Source organism: Triturus cristatus, chromosome 4_1, assembly GCF_964204655.1.
Source record: "Triturus cristatus chromosome 4_1, aTriCri1.1, whole genome shotgun sequence".
Classification (NCBI taxonomy): Eukaryota; Metazoa; Chordata; class Amphibia; order Caudata; family Salamandridae; genus Triturus; species Triturus cristatus.
Window position 1 is genome coordinate 115222979 of NC_140585.1, and position 20297 is coordinate 115243275.

The 20297-nt window shown below is 46.3% G+C and overlaps 2 non-coding genes across 2 annotated transcripts; both read left to right on the top strand.

Annotated features, from left to right (window-relative positions):
• Window positions 1-10502: 10502 nt before the first annotated feature.
• On the top strand, window positions 10503-10574 carry TRNAQ-CUG (transfer RNA glutamine (anticodon CUG)). The gene has a single exon. It is a non-coding gene; the product is annotated as a tRNA-Gln (tRNA).
• A 797-nt stretch (window positions 10575-11371) lies between these two features.
• Window positions 11372-11444, top strand: TRNAS-ACU (transfer RNA serine (anticodon ACU)). The gene has a single exon. It is a non-coding gene; the product is annotated as a tRNA-Ser (tRNA).
• The last annotated feature ends 8853 nt before the right edge of the window (window positions 11445-20297 follow it).

Sequence of the window (20297 nt, forward strand, 5' to 3'; positions counted from 1 at the left end):
GTTTATAGACATGATAGATGCCACTCCATTACACAGAGTTAGCATTTTTGTCCATATTCTGGATTTTGGGTGCATAATAGTGGCCACTACATGATATGTTGAAGGCATCTTTAGTGACAATCAGGTTATTCCTAGAATAGTACTAATACAAGACATGCTGTAGTCCTTTTGGGGCAGTATTTTGCTGTCCCAAAACATGGCAAGGGCCCATTCATGGCACACTGTGGGCATAGATGGCAATCACTCTTGGCTTAAGATGTCACATTTTCGGTGACTTTTTGGCCACCTCTTTGCATATTGTGGTCATGCTTGTGTCTGTCAGTTTCATGGTGGTGACAGTGCCCATCTTTGACCTATTGCGGCCATTTTTGCCATAATGTTGGTTATTCCTTCCAAATATTGATGACAATCCATCAGCAGCAGCACTGGTATTTGATGATGATGATAAACTGGCATAAATGGCAGTATCTGTCCAGTGAGTGTTTACAAGAATGACAAGATGCTGTTTGGGGCAAAACATGCTTTTACTAAAAAATGAGAGTCTGGCATCTCGGGACAAAAATACTATTTAAAAAAACAAAAATACACTAGAATTGCTACAAAGCGATAGTAATGTGATACAAAATACCAACAAATAACTATTTTCTTTTTGTGGAAATTGAAGGTATTTATGCAGAATGAATAAACTGTATTTCATGATGAAATGCCTATATAGTCAGAAAATGGCAAGCGGCTGATTTAGCAAAATGATAGTATTTGTGAAGTGCACTGTAAGGTTGTTGTTTCAGTGAGACCTGAAGGTGAGTTAGCGAGCTTACTTCTGGTTTAGTTGCTTGGAGCCAGAGGGCACTTACTGCTTTGGTTATTTCATGACTTGTGTGTAGGAATGTCATCATCTATATTGATAATGCTTCCTAAAGCCCTCTCACCACTGCTCTCGGAGGCCTGAGGGCATAGGTTTGGCATCACTTGCGTAAACCTGTAAGATTTTTGTAGTTGAGCAATAGCACTGAGGTACGAGCCTGGGGGATTTCTGTTACTGTGATGTCTTTGGCCTTTTATTCTGGGTTTTTATATTACATTTTATTTTCCACTCTGTCCTTTCCAATTAGAAAATCAACTATAAGATATAAAAACATACAATGGAGAGTCAGGATGGAAAAATTCAATGAAGAATAATGATGTACACATTTTGAAAAAAAAAACAGCCTGTACGACATTGCATAAAGAGATTTCCTTAACTGCCTATAAAATATACAACCACTTTGGGAAATGACCCTGTTTTTAGGACTCGGCTCGAAGGCTGCGCTTGCGCAGTCTCGCTCCAAGATTTAATGTTAGGAGTGGGGCTTTAACCCGCCCCTTTTTTTCACCTCTTCTCCATTGGCTGGCCTCTGAAATACTGGTCAGCCATTGGAGAAGAGCATTGTCTCTCCAAACAAGCCCCGTCTTTTTCGGATTCGGGGGCGTGTTTTTTCGATTCTTTCTCTCCTCTGGAATGTAAACATTCCAGCCAATGGCAAGAGAAGAGAAAGAAAAACACGCCCCCGAATCTGAAAGTGCCGCTGCCTTTCTCCGAGGCATTTCTGCTTGACCTCTGAGAAAGGCGGTGGTGTCCAGGACGATTCCTGCCTCAATCGGGAGGGTTGGCATGTCTGCTATGAGAACCGAACCCTCCAAGTTTTCCTCTCTGCTCAGCTGTGTTGACTCGAAACTTGTGACCTCCGGCAGATCTCGCTGTACTGACCTCAATGATTTGTCCTCCGCCTGTTGGTCATCGTCTTCCACCTCCGGCTCTTCCTTCCCTGCGGCTCCACGGACAGCAGACCACGTCCACTTGGCCCACTGCACTGGCGATAGGATCTGTCTCACTCTCACAGGTGACTACCACAATCAGAAGCCCCCCCACCTATGCACTAGAGGGTGCAATGAACTTCTGCAATCAGCACCAATTCCCCACACGCAACTGCAACCACACTGTGCACTGCCCAAATCTGCGCCAATTTCTCACCGCCACATGATTGCAGCTCCACAGAATACTGTTACATTAAGCGCCAAGTTTCTCATTCCCTCAGAACTGCATCTCAACATGGGGCTATTTCTACAACACGCAATCCCACATCACCACGGTGACTGGCGCAACCAGCATCTCTTCCTCGCAGCACCCTCTCCACATAACTCCAACATCAGTCACCTCCCTCATTTCCCAAAAGCGACACACATGGGGCTGCCACACTCAGCACCTTCCGTCCCATACGCACGCCCCGGCACAGGCAACCTCAGCAGTCAGCATCCCTTCCTCACTTCCAGGTCAGCTCATGCCCAGACTGCCAGAGGGCGCGCCCTTTTCTCATGCCCTGGGAACATCCAGCCGGACTGCCAGAATCAGCTGGCTGGAGGATAGCTGGAGGCAGCTGCGACGGGAGACACCCCCTTCCCAGACCGTACTACTCTGGAGGGGGCTGGGGAGGGGTGCCTGAAAGGCTGCGCGGCTTCTCGTGCTTAAAGTCCCTCTATCACCCCGCAGAAGCCCAGGCTGTGCTCTCGCCCTGGAAAGTGATGCGACTTCAAGCAGAGAAAGTTACAAAGAGCCGGAGTGAGGACAGGAATGCAGAGTGCGACAAATGATGTCAGAGGGCCGAGACCATTGCATTTTTGCTATGTATGTAGCTGGTAAACTTTTTCTTGAATTCTGACGCAGTCCCAAAGAGCATGGGTGCCCATATTACATCGTGTTTTCTTTCTTGAGCTGACCTGTAACACATCTCTGTATTATGTGGGTTGCAAACTAGTATTGTTTCGCTTCCGTTGGGACAGTTGGGGTAGCACACGTTTTTCTTATTTGGAAATATAAAGGTTGGCGCTGAACCGAGTTGTGTCCCGATGACAAGGACCCACATGCAGTATTCCAGCAGGAAGGTCCTTTTACTTTTTTTACCCTACTTTGTTCTTTTGCCCTCGTCATTGTTAAGTGCATACGTTATTTGTCCTCAAAGTTGGGACTTGTGCCCTTTAAAATCAGTAACTCATGTTCTCCTGGCCAGATCAGTAGGAAGTGGGCCTTGTTTCAGGAAGCTTTTTTATTTAACCCTTCTATTTGGTTATTCCAGTTTCTGTGGACTAAATTGTAAAAGCTATCTCTTTAATAACTTTGATAACTGGGTAGGCTGTGAGATGCTGTAACTAAGGCTCGCTTTTGGTGCTTAAATATTATCTTTTAAAAAAACTCTGTTTTTATTACCTTATTTTGAGGCGTCTTGATTTAGTAAATTTATCTGACACATATGTGCCTCATTTCACGCTGCTGGGAACGCTTTGTGATTATTTTAAAAAAAATGTTTACCTCGTGATTTCTTGAGTGTGCAATCTTGACTTCTGCGTTTGCTCCCCGGTCCACCACAGCTGGTGCTGGTTGTGTGGAGGGAGTCCTACGCTACAATCGTTTTCCTCACTTCCTGTGGGACACTTGATATCCGCCATCTTGAAAGGGTCACGGTCTAGTCCTCGGACCCATTCCCTCGCACACAGTACTTAAACAGGCTATGGCGCTGACGCGCAGCGGACGCGCGCAGCGGGCGCGCCGATGGCGCGCCCAAGGCAAGCCCAAGGCAAGCCCGTCTGCGCCCGTCTGCGACCATTACGCGCCCAGCGCCAGCCATGCTGCCTGTTGCCCCCCAGACCATGACCACTCGGCATTTGGAGGAACTAAATATAGGTAATCAATGTGGTCATTCGTTAGAGGTTAAGGGTATTATGGGTCCGATAAGTTGTCTACTATGCCAGACCCAAATTAATGTAATTAACCAGCATATAACGTCTGACTCGGACACCATTCACTCCCATTCAGTATCCATCCTCGGAGGCTTAATAAATGCTCGCTCTTTAAGAAAGCATGCCCTGGATATTAAGGAGCTGATTGTGGAGAATAAACTAGTCTTCCTATTTGTCACCGAAACGTGGTTGAGGGAGGACTGCAACCCAGATATAGTAACCGCTCTGCCACCAGAATTTACCATGTGTAGGTTGGACAGAGAGGATGGCAGGGGAGGGGGAGTAGCCATTATACATAGGGAATCTATGCAGGTGAAGACTTTTTCCCTCCAAGGCCTTAAGGGAGCAGAAAACATGGGCTTTTGTTGTACTATGGATAATTCCTTTTCCTTTTCTGGAGTACTGTTATATCGGCCACCAGGCAACAGCAATACTTTTTTAGACTCCCTGGGAGATGCCCTCAGCGAGGCAGTGCTCAGATACGCGAATTTTACTCTTCTTGGGGATATTAATCTTCATTTAGAATGCGAGAGTAGCACGGGAGTGTCATCCTTCCTAGAAACTATCTCTATGCTGGGACTTAAACAGTTGGTCCAAGGTCCATCTCACTGTGGAGGACATACACTGGATACCGTCTGCTCTAACCTAGAGTCCCTACAGACTGACAAACCATTGCCACAGGTCTGGTCTGACCACAGTCTTATTCCTTTTGACTTTCCTATTCCCCAAAAAGTTAGTACAGGTATAAACGACAGTGACCACACTTATACTAGTAAGCGGAAGTGGCACCTGTTGGCCTCTAATCCCCTCTTGACAGCTACGGCCTCAAATACTGTACCGGAACTCATTGGGGAACCTGAAGAGGACTCAGTCAGACTGAATAATTGGATCACTTCCATCGGGAATAAATTGGAACCCCCTAGAAGAGCCACTAGAATATCTAAAAGGAAGATCCACAACGACCCTTGGTTCTCCAGGGACCTAGCGGATCTCCATTTACATAGCAAGCAGCTGGAACGTAAATGGAGGAGGGGATACGATGTATCCAGTCTGCTTATCTTCAAAGCCTTTAGGAAGAAATATAAGTCGGCCATCAATACTGCAAAAAGGGAATACTTTTGCAATAAAATCACTATAGCTAAGAATAATACAAAAGAAATATTTAAAATTGTAAAATCTTTTACTGATCCTAAGGCCCTGCACACCACCATACCGCCATCTGTGGCACTCTGCAATGAAATTGCATGTTTTTTTGAGGACAAAGTTAAAAACATTCAAAGGAATTTTAGGACTTGGAAACTGGAAGATTTTAACGATGCAAGTGAATCAGATCTCAGTTCCAATCTTCCAGTTTTGGCATCATTTCAAGCTGCTACTTTAGCCCAAACAAAAGAGGCTATATTAGCTTGCAAATCTGGTTCACCACTGGACGTCTGTCCTCCGACGTTTTTACATCATATTATTGATGTGGTTAATCCAGTCATCAATGGCATAGTGAACTCTTCTCTCGCCTTGGGTAATGTTCCCACAGATTGGAAATTCGCGATTGTCAAACCTTTAAAAAAGAAACAGAACGTAGAGTCCTCAATATTATCCAATTATAGGCCTATTTCGCTTCTCCCCATCTTGGGTAAGATCACTGAGAAAATAGTATGTCAACAACTGGCCAGTTTTTCTGAATCTGCATCTATCCTTCACCCTCGACAGTCGGGTTTTCGCCCTAAACACTCGACGGAGTCAGCGTTACTTGAGATCACCGACACCCTAAAATTCATCTTGGACAGTGGCAGGAAGGCAGTCTTGATTCTCTTGGACTTGTCTGCCGCGTTTGATACCATTTCCCATGACATCCTGTTAGCCAGATTAAGATCATGCGGCATCACAAACTTGGCCCTGGCATGGATATCATCATTCCTGTCTAACAGGAAACAAGTCATCTCCTTGGGATCTTGCATGTCATCTGAACACACTGTCTCTACGGGTGTCCCCCAGGGGGCCTCCATCAGTCCCCTGCTGTTTAACATATACATGGCCCCACTGATCTCATTGATCTCTTCCTTTGGAATTGAGACCACATCTTACGCTGACGACACCCAACTCATTCTGTCTCTGGAGGATAAAACAACATCAGCAGAGGAGAATTTTAAAACCTGTTTCTCAGCGATCATTAAATGGATGACTAACAACCATCTCTGTTGTAACACCGATAAAACAGAGATCCTTCCCATTGGCAAAAACAACACGTTCCAACCCAAGGATTGGTGGCCAGAGGACACGGCAGCCCCTCCATCTATTGTTGAGGTTGCTAGAAATCTGGGAGTTTTGTTTGACACCTCACTTTCATTTAAACCTCATGTAGCAAAACTAACGGGGATCTGTTTTAGCCACATTCGTACATTGAAAAAGTTCTTCAATGTCATTCCATCAGCAGCAAGAAAAACAGTAACAGTAGCTCTGATTCTGTCACGGTTGGACTACTGCAACAGCCTTCTCGTTGGGACTAATAAATCGTCCCTAAGACGGCTTCAGGTGGTCCAACATGCAGCTGCTAGACTGGCTCTGGGTCTTCCCCGTAAATCATCGGCCTCAGCTGCTTTGAAGACTCTACATTGGCTATCAATTCCTAAAAGAATCCTCTTTAAACTCCTCTTGACGACCTTTAGAGCAGTTCGAGGAGTCGGCCCCGCCTATCTCTCTGCCAGGTTCAAACCGTACACTACTGCCAGAACGTTACGATCTAGCTCGGCTAATCTCTTGGCAGTGGGCAGGTTCAAACTGTCAACTAGGGGAGGAAAATCAGCCTCGATACTGGGAGCTAAAGCATGGAATCAATTACCTAGGGACATGAGGGCAATACAACAGCAAGATCCATTTAAACGTGCCCTTAAGACCTGGATATTTGGTCTCTCTGATGCCTACTCTCTTGCCCTTATTTAGATCGCATTGTAACAGTCTGTCCGGCTATCTGCAGCGCCAGGAGGCTCCATCCGGAGTGACAGATGCGCTATATAAACTCACCTTTCATTCATTCATTCATTCATTCATTCATTCAAAAATATATATATTTCTGAAGTGTGTATTGCATCATAAGCAAACAAGGGAAGCTGAATGTTGTCCATCCACAAACTGATAGCCAGTACATTTGGATACTTTGCAGTATATATGTGTGAGTGGGTTGTGCTGTTAGATGTTGAGTATTTTGTTCTCTTACACATTTATTGTAGTTTTGGAGTGAGTTGTTTCTTATAGCTATGGCATATGGTAAGCAGCTCTCTGGTTTTCAGAACGAAGGATGGTGGTGTTCTGACACATTCTAGCAATGTAATTTATGGTGCATCTGTGATCGTCTAGAATTACTTATCAGTGACAAGCAGCAGTGTTTCTGTCCTCACCCGCCTTGAGTTGTGGGATGCTCTTTTATAGCAGCTCCACATTGAACAGTATGTAGCAGCAGGGTGCACGGAGACAAGCCCTTCAAAACTTGTTTTTCTTCAAAGCCATCCTGCTTATCTTGTTATTTATTCATTTACAGTGGAAAGTCACTGTTAATCTTCTTGCTTTTAGAATTCCACAGAGTGCTCGTGGATTCATGTTCACTCCCTCTATCCTCCATCACCTCTTTCCCCCCTCCCAATCAACCCCAGCCAGATCGCCCTCACATCCAAACATGCTTTATGTAATCGCTCTACATAGTGCATCTTTTCGTCCCCCCCGCCTCAGGAACCTGCAAGCACTTTTCCTTTTAAAAAATAGCAGAAGGACTACAATTTTACCTCACCTGAGTACACAGAATGACAGTGCTCCCAGCAGAGAATTACAGAAGAGACAGTAAGAACATAAATAGAATGCAATGTTTAAAGTCAGCAGCATGTCTGTGTGGCTCTGTGTAAGTGTGTGTGGCTCTGTGTAAGTGTGTGTGGCTCTGTGTAAGTGCGAGTGGCTCTGTGTGTGTGTGGGAGGCTCTGTGTGTGTGTGTGTGTGTGTGTGTGTGTGTGTGTGTGTGTGTGTGTGTGTGTGTATGTGTGTGCCTCTGTGTGTGTGGCTCTGTGTGGGTGGCTTTTTTTTTTAGGTGGCTCTATGCGTGGGTGGCTCTGTCTGTGTGTGGGTAACTCTGTGTGTGTAGGTGGCTCTATTTGTGTGTGGGTTGCTCTATGTGAATAGCTCTGTGTAGGTGGCTCTGTGTGGGTGGCTCTGTGTGTGTGGGTGGCTTTGTGTGTGTGGCTCTGTGTGTGGGTGCAAATGCAATAGGTCTCGCATTTGAGAGAGATTAAGCTATTGACATTGTAAATAACAATGCAGTTTCTTTAAATGTTTTAAAAACAAAAACATAAACAAAAATAATGTCAGGAGCAATGCCAATAGCTCTAACTTTAACAATGCCGAGACCATTGCATTGTAAATGCTTGTTAAAGTTCTCTTGGAGAGGCTGATAGCAGTACCCCGGGGGGACGTGAGGGTTACCTGGCTCTCCACAATAGTATTGAAATAGTTCATTACGAGTCGCGAGAGTCATCCTATATCCATTAAAAACGGGGCTGTAAAATGCATCAATTGGGCCTGTTTTTCCTACGTTTTCTTGGTGAGAACTCCTAAAACAAACCTCCCTCAGAGGCTCAGAGTCAGGAGACCACCGATCTTCTACTTCCACAATGGAAGACTTTGAAGACGAGGGGTGAAAGAGTTGGAGACGTGAAGGTAACCCTGCAGAAGAGGGGGTGGGGCGGAGTTATTCTCTGCACTCTTCCTGCTGCTGGTTTTCTGAAAACTCAGAGAGGGACAGGGTGAGACTGTCCAGCAAACACAGCAGCAGGCAGTCAGATGCAACACGAGGAAAACAAGCATTGGCATAGCCAATAGGTCTCGCTTTTGGGACCTTATAAGTGTTTAGCCATGCAACAGTTGCATAACTAAATACTTATAAGGTCCCAAAAGCGAGACCTATTGGCTATGCCAATGCTTGTTCCATTCAGCGCTCCTGCGCCGAATGGGATGATGGGTGATGAGGGCTCACCTCTGTAATTGATGCTCTGTAGTGAGTAATGACATCCCTTTGCGAGGTGGGTGAGGGGGGTAAATGATAGCCAGGCTGGTGCTGGGGGGGGTTAAAGGTCACGGGGCCTGGGATTCTTCGTAGGGGGGGTTCTTTCTCTTGACTGCACATCCACAGAGGGGTTAGAGAAAAGGGGGCACAGAGATAATCTCGTGCACCTCCGAGGGATAAGTGTGTGTGGGTGAGGGGTGATGCGAGCTGGAAGGAATCAAGAGTTTTTTTTAGCAGAGTGTGGGAGCGATCTCAGACATGGTCAATCACTCTGGCAGGTCAAATCAGACGAACAGGCAGGCACGTTGAAAGCGAAAAGCTCCATGCTCCACATTATATTTATTTATTGCAAATTTATATAGCGCAAACTCTGTATTGGAGCGCTTTACATGATCACCAGTTACGTTATACACGTACACATTCATTTTTTGGTAGGCACGAAGAGCCACCCTCCCCCGTGTAATGCCAGCTGCTGCAACGGGGGGAGGGACGGAGTCTGAGGAGAGAGAGCAGAGGAGGAAAGAGCAACAGAGAACCAGTCTGCCAAGTAGGTGCGAACGTTAGATTGTAAGGATGAAAGGGTTGGTTAGGTGTGGCCCAAAGAAGAATTAGAGGGTATGTTTCACTTGTGCGGCCGCTAAAGTGAAAGTAATCATTTCGCGGGCGCTTTGATGTTCGCAGTGGCCGCGCGGCTCACTGAGAACATCAAAGCGCCCCCGAAATGTACACACAGGCTGCCAAATGGTGCGCGCGCCCGGCGCACATGGACTGTAGTTGGGGGCCTGAAAAGCACTCGTTTGCACTTCCAAATCCCCGTTTTCTATAGCTCTCGCCAGAGCAGCACTAAAGCGCTGGCTCAGGCGAGACCTAAAAAACCTTGAGCGGCCAGACTCACAGACAAGGGGGCCTCTCTGAGCCCCGTCCTCTCTAGTTTTAGAGCGGGAAGGGGTCGTCGCACTTTCAAATTAGGGGGGGAGGTGATCCTCACTAGTTTGGCCATGGGAATCATACGCTGCTCTCGTTAATGTCTATTTCGTGAACAAACAGAAGCCACCGACTTGAAGCCGGTTTCTGTGAGCCACGCAGTCTGTTTCTGTGCTGAAGACAAGTTACTTTACCAGACATGTCAACCCTCCCGATTCCGGCGGGAGACTACCGATTTCAAGGCTAGTCTCCCGCCTCCCGATTCAAGCATCTCGAAACCCGATTCCTCGTGGTTTCATCTGACAGGGCTTGGTATTGTGTAACGTGCTAATTCTTCCAGCAACAGTCACAGTGGTGATGCAGGGGCTCTAGAAGGTGTGACAAACCGACAAAGCCTCATTAACAAAAGCATGGTCCTTAAAAGACCTGTGAAATACTCAGGGGCAGCTGTGTGGGTGCCCGGGAAGCTGTTTCAGCCCGGGCTGCCACACAGGGGGGGGGTATGCACTGCCCGCAACCTGCCAGGCCAGTGCATAACACTTGCATCACACTCTCTCTGCCTGCCATTGCGCTCCATGCTTCTGAAAGGTAAGAAAAACACGGGCATTTGCATTTCAAATGTCCGATCCTGCAGCAGCACACTTCCAAGGCCCATACATGACAGTATCCCGATTCAAGGCCCCATTCTCCAGATTTCACCTCCCCCCCCCCCCCCCCCCTCCCTACTCCAGCAAAAAATCCTGTACATGGGGAGGTTCTTCCAGCTGGTTCCATGGTGTAATGGTTAGCACTCTGGACTCTGAATCCAGCGATCCGAGTTCAAATCTCGGTGGGACCTGTAATTTTTATTTGTTTATCAATAAGTTGCACTTTAGCTGACTAGCTGAGTGTTGAAAATAATCAGCAGGTGTCTCGGAAAAAAAATGCTTACTTTTGTAAAAGCGACCCATAGGGTGCTTTCACTTTAATGGCGCCCCGCCCCTTTCCTTAGGCTCGGCTGGTCTAAAGAAAAGGGGCAGCCTCCATTAACCTGAAAGAGAAGCATGAGGCGCTTTAAAAAAATACTTCAGCCATGCAATAGACTCAGGTCCATGCGAGTCCTGTTGCTTTGCAAAGGCTTCCGTTAATTGTGTCAGTTTTCAGGCTCATGCGCTGCAGCGGAATGGATGAGTTACCGATTCCAGTCATCACAGGAGTGGGTGAGTCTGATGCTTGGCGTCAATAACAATTAAAGACAAGAGCGTGAAAATATATAATTTATTCAGTCGTCCAAGCAGAAATCCTGACTTCACTGCGCGCGCGTTACAATCGCACCAGTGGCCGATGGATAGAGTCCTTCCTCTACACCAGAGATTGAAGGTGCGGGACTTATCTGGGGGTGAAAGAAATAGCTATTTTACGGTTGTGTATTCAATGTTGCTGGGGTCTTCACTCTGAAGCACATTAGGGTTGAAACGTGATGGCGAAACCGGTTGACGTAAACGCTGCCATTTAAAATGTTGAGCACCAGAGCAGGGGTGTTTTTAAAGATTGTATATGCGTGTTTTATACCTTAGTAGGAGCGTCGAGTGGGTTGTCGCATGTCGTTCATGGAGACAGGTATTGTTGCGCCATGGTTCACGGCAGCGTGTAGAAGCCCCAGTGGCCTAATGGATAAGGCACTGGCCAACTAAGCCAGGGATTGTGGGTTCGAGTCCCATCTGGGGTGGGGACAGATGTATTTTGTTGTTTATCCAGTTTTATCAGAATCTTCACTCTCAACATTAGCACTGTAAGGTGGGCGTAGGGGAAGTCTAACGTACATCTAGTGGCACAATTGCCCATTATGGGGCAGATTTACGTTCCCTGGCGCATCCCTGCAAATCAGCAGGGATGCGCCAGGGAAGATGAGTCACGCAAGTTTGCCTTTGCGCCACCGCAGATGCGCCGCATTTGCAATGCGGTGCATCGTGGCGCAAGGAGAAGCAGATGCGTGACGCATCTGCCGGCGTAAGGTTGGCACAGTGGTGAAGTTGTGTCGCAAGCGTGACGCAACTCCAGCACTGTTCCAACCTGGCCTATCCCTAACATGATGCGTCACGCTTTACGCCTGCTTGAAGCAGGCGTAAAGATTTGACGCACCAGCGTCGGAAAAGTGACTGTGTGAAATCTTGTAGATTTCACTGCGTCACTTTTCCGAGGCTTTTTCCGATGTAACGCCCACCCTGCATACATTAAACCTGACGCGGGTTTAATGAGGCGCAGGGCTTTACAGCATGACACATCTCCCTAGATGCATCACGTTGTAAATCTATCACAGCATGGCACTAGCTTTGCGCCGCCGCTGCGTCACAAAAGTGACGCAACGGCGGCGCAAAAGTGACGCACAGGGCTTGTAAATCTGCCCCTTAGTTTCTAAGCGCTGTGCTGCTTTTCACAAGTTTGGAAGTGGTGGTAGGTTTTGATGTGTGAGGGTTTTTCATGTCTACTACTGCGATTAAAGCATGCTTGGGGAAGGGGGTAGGTATAGGGGGGTAAATGGGTTCCCACCATGTAGCAGTCCTTAATATCAAGTTATTTTAACTCACCGATGCTGAATTTGTCAAGTTAAAATATGTTTCTTCTATTTGAATTTATGTATTTATGTCAGATTTAAAATTCGACAGTGGTGGTTTCAACGAACCAGATTTTTCACCAAGGTTTCATTTCCTCGAGTGCTTTAGGCCTTATAAAAGGTATGAAAATAAATTGCCATTACAAGATAAGCTCCCACGTGCCTGAGATCACTGCAGTGGATGCATTAACCTACTGCACTATCATCGCAGCAAAGAGGAAGTGTCACTTTCTTCAACGAGGTAGGGGGGTATGAAAGAGACAGTGAGGATGGAGTGAGAATCCTGCAGCAAGGCCGGGGTTCTCCCCGGGAGTCAGGCAGACTCCGGGTCCCGTGACTGGGTGTCTGCCCAGCTCCCTGACCCACCCCCAGGCAGCACCGGGTATATGTAGGCCACGCCAGGCTCATCAACACCTAGAATACCCTATTAATTAAAAACTGTAATCATCTTCTCACACTTGTGACGTTACTGCCAAGCTGCAGCTGCTCCCTGGAGACCCGGCCGCAGCCCCTCCTCATAGCACAGCTCTGTGCTGTGTCTGAACAGGAAGCAGCGGTGGGCACAGGCCCACCCTGGGTCACCGGGTGTAGTGTCCACAGGGGCCCAGCAGGAGGCAGGATTCAGGGCTGGAGCAAGAATATCTAAAGATGCTGAGAAAAGGATTCAGTAGTGAGAGCAATAACGCAGAAGCAAAAATCACAATCTCAAAATGGGAATAAACAAATTAAAACACAAGCGCTGAAACACAAGCGCGGACCCGCGGCCACGAAAGTTAATTGTTGTGAGAGCGAGGGGAAGCAGGAGGAGAGCCCATGAGTGGTGAGCGCGCGCACGCTTGGGAGAGTCTTCACTTTTCAAGCGCTGTACTCGTGCTTGTGGCGCGCCGCTGCGCGCTCCCGCATGGTGGATGCCGCCCCTTTGGTATTGGTGTTGGGGAATGTACCCCCATTGAGGGAGGGCCAAATAGAATCCACCGATCAATTAATGGCTAAAGTTGTGAGATTTTTATTACAGTATTTAGGTAAAGTTCCGTTTAAGAACTCCCAGATTATTGTCCAACCATTGAATCATTTCTACAGACCGTCTGCTACACTGGCTACAGGAGGTAGATTCCAGCAGAGGGATTTCCAGGCATGGAGGAATTCATGGGGAAACCCGGGGGCCCTCGGCCTAAGGCGGGAGAACAGATTTGCCCCTCTGACCGACCTTGAAGCATGTGACTGACTACACCTATGACCTAAAAACCCAAGCGGAGTGTGAGACTCAGGATACCCTGACCGCTGTCACCAGAGTGAGACCAGTTCGAATGGATCACAGTATCTCTCGCACTGTGGGTGTATGTGGAAGTGTTGGGTTGTGAATTCATTGTTGCGTCCCATGAAAGAAGGGGATTTCCCCAGGAACATAGAGACTGTTCTTGGGCAGTACAGCATCTGCAAATTTGGGCAAGAAGGGTCAATGAGGTTAGAAACTGATACTGTGCTGAATGACAGTAACCCAAAAACGACTCCCATTCCAGGTGAGCTAGAACCAGCCCAGGATTCTGTGGCGAGGATAGCTTCCTGCAATGTTGCAGGACTGGCCAAACCTTTGCCTGATGCCCAATGGGGAGAATTTATAGACATCTATGATGTATGCCTATTTCAAGAGGCTTGGTATCTTGCACCATTTTACAGAGGTGGGTATACATCTTTTTGTGTTAATGCGAGTAAGAGCACAAAAGGAAGACCCTCAGGAGGATTGGGTATCTGGGTGAAGACTTCGTTGTGATGTGCTATTAGCACTCTGCCGCGTAGGTCAAAGGATATCCTCGCCCTTAGACATTTGTTTCCCTCAGGTTTGTCGATAAAACTAATTAATGTTTATAATAGGGTAGAGGGCAGGAATAATGGAACACAAACTATTTACCAACTTCAGTCCAATAGATTTATTATTGATGGCGGGAGATTTTCACACAACTTTCGAGCCAATAGCGGCTGCCCCCCATGATTTAATCACTGACATGGACAACCAATGGGGTATACCTAATTTAGATTTGTCCAACGTAAGATGGACACCTAAAGCAGGCCAGCTTTTGGCACTCACCCTTGAGTATGATCTTAGAGCCACTAATGACAGGTGCACCTCAGACCGCCAGGGCAAGTCTACCTTTAACAGACCGGGTCATTGCAGCAGAATTGACTACTTTTTAGTCCAAGTTGAGCTATGGCCTGCTGTCGTGGACACGGAGGTGATCGACTGCTTAGATAGTGATCACAATGTTCTCAGTCTATTACTTAGGATCAAGGAAACATCATAAATTGAGAATAGGGGATATAGTGATATTGGTGAACTTCAGCCTGCAAACAACCAGAGAACCCTCAAATGGGATTGGGTAGTTAAAACTCCAGCGCTATTGACCATTATTAAAGGATTTGCTAAGGCTGATTTTGACCTCTTATCTATGGTCCCCACCGCAATGAGAAATGAAAAAATGTCACATACACATGAGAAGATAGGGGAGATAACTAGAGATGTCCTGGGTAAAAATAGACACAAGAAGAATCTCTGCCCCAAATCTAAATCATGGTATAATAATGCCTGTAGAGTAGCAAAAGGCGAGCTTCTGGACGCAATTAAATCTAAATCACAGGTGCAGATTACGAAATCCAGGGCTCGCCATAGGGCGGTACTCAAAAATGCAAAAAAGGAGTGGGAAGAATCATTATGGTCAGATTTGCATGACACTTTGGTAAATAGGGACATTAGGGACTTTTGGAAAAGTGTAGTAATTATGTCAAGGGGCAAGAAACCTGTATTCGACTTTTGTATTCAGCCAGAGGAGAGGGTTGCACACTTCAGCCACCTATACACAGATAATTCCAGGATGCTTAATGATAGGTCACTGCAGTTGTGAGGGAGGAACAATTTGAGTCTAATGATCTTCAATTTACACTCAGTGAGACAGAAGCAGCAATTAGCTCCAGTATTTCTGGCCGCGCCCCAGGACCTGATAGGATACCTAGTGACCTATACAAAGAAGATCTTAAAGTATGGGGACCATACATCAACCTACTCTCCAATAGTATTCTCTCAGGCATGGATATACCTCATTCGTTGAAGTTGGCAGAAATCGTGACTATTTTTAAGAAGGGGGATCGTGCCCTACCAGGGAACTATAGGCCTATTAGCCTTATCAATTCATTACAAAAAGCTTTCTGTGAACAGGTCCTTGCCCGCCTTCAGGAGTGGATTAGAGAGGGGAATAATATTTCAGAGTGGCAGGCTGTCTTTAGGGAACATGTAATCAGCCTGGACCAAATTTCTCGTTTTATGTACATTTTCTGGAGAGAAGTCACCATCTGCAAGGGCAAACTATATGTTGCATTTGTGGATTTGCGTGCCGCTTTTGATACGGTACCAAGAGCAAAACTGTGGAAAGTGTTAGGAAATATGGGAGTGCTAGCCCCTCTCCTTAACATTCTTATAAGACTTCATGCTAACACTCAGGCACAAGTAAGGTGGGATGAAAATGGGGCCCTAACAGAAGTGATTCACATTGACAGGGGAGTCAGGCAGGGATGTGTATTGGCACCCACCCTGTTTATCCTCTTTATCAACGATGTCATTGGATGTTTGAGCAGGGATGGTTGTGATGCTCCAAAAATAGGCGGGCAATGGGCACCTGCTCTCCTATTCGCGGAGGATACCATGCTCATATCCAAGACACCGCAGGGGCTCCAGTAGCTGCTGGGTGATTTCCAGGAATTCTGTTCGGGACGGGGGCTGGAGCTAAATAGCTCCAAAACAAAATGTATGCTCTTTTCATCCAACTGAAGACCAAATGTAAGAAACAATTGTATGTGGGGGGTGAATCACTCGAATTAATGAAAGAGTTTGACTACCTGGGTATCAAACTCACTCAGAATATGAGCTGGACCCCACAATTGGCTAAAGCACAGTTAACCCAGACATATCAAATGGCAAGCATTTTGAAAACGCAAAAGAGAACTCTATCTAGAAAGCTGGCTCCAGCATTAGAAATTTACAACGCTAAAGCCCTAGGCGTGACCCTATATGGTGCAGAGCTCTGCAATAACTTTCTAATCCCTGAACATAGGTTTTTTGGATCTTTAGTGATCCTTCCAGTGTCTACTCCGATGAGTCCTCTCTATCTAGATCTTGGCCAGAAGAGGGTGTCACACAAAATTGGTCTGCGGATACTTATGTTCTGGCACCGGTTGTGGACCACTGAAGCTCTTGCCCTTATAGGGTGGGGCTTCGGAAGCTAATACCAGTATCCTGTGTGGACAGGATCCCCTGGATGCTCACAGTCAAGAATGTGTTGGGTAAGTTAGGACTGGCTGCCCATTGGAGTGACCCAGAAACCTTGAGTCAGACAAATAAATCTAGTCTTAAAGCTGTGCATAGGGGTTTTATGGAAACTGACCTGATAATTAATTGCAAGGGATAACTTTCGATTGATTTTATGAATTTTAAACAGGCTGTGCTATTTAAGCCCACACTGGATGAAATCGAACCTCCTCTAGCGAGGCAACTGTACCTACAGTTTAGGTATGGTTGTCTACCCCTTAATCACTTCACAAGAAATTGGAGTAAAGTAGGGGAGAGTTTTGAAGAATGTTGCCCCTGTTGTCAAGGGATCACTGAGTCACCTGAACATGTTCTATTTTTCTGCCCCCTATACTCCAGATCCCGACTTAAATGGATTGCCCCCCTCTGTAGAAATCTGGGAATAAGGAGACACAAGGAGGCATATAGAACAATGAAGACAAACACAATGCGTATGATTGTATTTTGTATAGCAAAGTTTTTAATGGCTGCATGGATCAGGCGTACCAAGTATTCCTCTGAAAGTTTTAAGGGTGTAACTCTCATGACGTAGCACACTGTTTATTTATATTGAAATGTCTCATTTGTATTGTGTGTTTGTAATTGTCTTATTTAATGGTGTACTTTTATGATCCGCGGAAATCGAAATAAAGTCCTTGATTGATTGGTATCTGCAACCAGACTGAAGAAAGGCATGAGAATGTGTTGCAAACTGGCCCTTCACCGGAATACTCTTAGCTGTTGAGCTTGCCAACCTAGCTAACATAGAATCCTAGACCGGCTAAAGGAAAAAAGAATCTCTAGTTCCCTTTTGGCCAGATAACACTCCCTAGTCACAAACTGAGAAAACAGATCTGATCATGCATCCTCTTCAATGTTTTTAACTAAATTCATTGAATTTACACAAGAGGATGTAAGTACCGCCTTCGCTAAGATCAAATCAGGCTCTCCAGTCAGCCATGCTGGTCCTACTCGACCTATCGGCTGCCTTTGACACCATCTCCCACGGAACGCTTGTGAATCAGCTGTGGGGGATGGTAGTCAAGTACATGGCCTTGAATTGGCTTAGCACCTATGATTTTACGGACACCAAACTCCGCTTTACGAATTGCATGACTGATATTACCATCTGGATGCAAAATAATCACATGCAACTTAATGCCAATATAATGGAGATTGGCCTTTTTGGGAAAGCCCAAACTCTGTGCTCCAATGATTGATGGCCCCCCAATCCCGGCCCTTGTCCATCTCCCAAATCAGTAGTCTGTAACCAAGAGGAGCTGATTGATAACAACTTCTCCCCGGCAGACCATGTTTATCATGTGACAGGTGTCTGCTATGGACTGATGCGTAGTCTTTGCAAGATCTTCCAGTGGATCCCAGTTGTATCCAGGATGCTGCTGGTTCAGGGACTCCTCATCAGTCGGCTTGATTATGGAAACACCCTGATGGCCTCTATCAATGCAGAGCTGCTCACCAAACTCCATGTGCTACAAAATACAGCCGCTAGGCTTGTACTAAACCTACCTTCATGGACTCCATCGGCACCAAGTTTGAGAGCTCTCCATTTGTTGCCCATCAGGATACGCATCCATTTTAAGATAATTTGCATGATCCACAAGACAATCCATGGGAACAGACCATGTTACATTGCTAAAAAACTCATCTGGTACCAACCTGCCAAAACCCTAAGGTCCTCAGCCATATCTTCTCAACCCTTGTAAGATCCATACCTCCAGGACCGGCTGCAGATCTTTTTCATATCTTGCCCCCTTTCTGTGGAACTCACTTCCACTACCGTTACGCATGGAAACTAATCACAGACTATGTCGCAAAGCTCTAAAAACATGGCTGTTCTTATTTTTTCTCTCCCTTTACTGGCACTCTTTATCCTCTCCTTCCCTTCATGTTCTTCTGGGTTTAGGCAAGCGCTTTGAGTCCCCCAGGCGATATGTGCTCTCAACAAAATCCTACGACTAGTGGGCGAGGGTGGAGGTATGGTATACAAGGCAGGGGATGTTTGTGTGTTTTTGCCTAGGGGGGATTGTGGTATAGGAAAAATCATAGTGTCCCTTTCTTGACATAAATTGGGCATTTTTAGTTAAGCTCTAACTACACCTACCAGTAATGGGAGCCTCGCCATGACATGCTTTGGAAATTTTTTGTCAACAAACTAGATTTCCCTGGCACATTAGTGGCAACTCCATCATATATTCTGCCCATTTTGTATTTAAATGTAGCTTCTCTGGAAAAAAGGAGCCTCTCCAAAAATAAAGTGCAGACTTTTTGGTGATATTGTGGCTAACACTGACCCTTCTGGAGCCATGTAGAATATTTTAGGTGACGGTATGACAGTCTCTGGAATGATAATGGTGAAATTATGGTGTTTATAGACATGATAGATGCCACTCCATTACACAGAGTTAGCATTTTTGTCCATATTCTGGATTTTGGGTGCATAATAGTGGCCACTCCATGATATGTTGAAGGCATTTTTAGTGACAATCAGGTTATTCCTTGAATAGTACTAATACAAGACATGCTGTAGTCCTTTTGGGGCAGTATTTTGCTGTCCCAAAACATGGCAAGGGCCCATTCCTGGCACACTGTGGGCATTGATGGCAATCACTCTTGGCTTAAGATGTCACATTTTCTGTGACTTTTTGGCCACCTCTTTGCATATTGTGGTCCTTGTGGACATGCTTGTGTTTGTCAGTTTCATGGTGGTGACATCACGCAACAGTGCCCATCTTTCACCTATTGTGGCCATTTTTGCCATAATTTCGGTTATTCCTTCCACAATATTGATGAAAATCCATTCCATATCAGCGGCAGCACTGGTATTTGATGATGATGATAAACTGGCATAAATGGCAGTATCTGTCCAGTGAGTGTTTACAAGAATGACAAGATGCTGTTTGGGGCAAAACATGCTTTTACTAAAAAATGAGAGTCTGGCATCTCGGGACAAAAATACTATTTAAAAAAACAAAAATACACTAGAATTGCTATAAAGCTCTTTAACCCCTTCGCCGCGGCAGGAATTCCGCCGCGGCGCTGGGGGGGTTTGGGGGCAGTTGCGGTGGCGCTGTGCTCGTGACGGAACCACTCCGTCACGAGCCACGGTTGAGCTGTGCTCATGACGGAGTGGTTCCGTCACGTCTCCGCCCACTGCGCTAATCGCCCGCACAGGCGGGGAATTAGCGCCGCGTGGGCGGAGCAGCCGCCAATGGCCACAGCATGACGGAACCACTCCGTCATGAGCACAGCGCAACTGTGGCTCATGACGGAGTGGTTCCGTCATGAGCGGGGAAGGGGTTAAAAAGAAATCGTTCCTTAGCGCTAGTACGTTTGCAAACATGAAGAAGTGCTCTTTATTTTTCCCCGGAAACGCTAAACCCTGTAGTTCCACCCGCGATTTGGTTTCATCCTGTCGAATGTTCTTCTTCCCTTGGGTGTCGCTGCGCGTTCTCAGTGGTTGTCGGTACTCCGGGTTCTTAAAGGAGGCAAACTAGTCTTTTCTACACTAGGGAAAGTAAAACGAGTGATTTTTTTTATCATTAGCAATGTTTATTGTTTATACCAGCACGGAGGAGGGTAATGAGGGACTTCAAACGGTATGAGCTCCTGACATT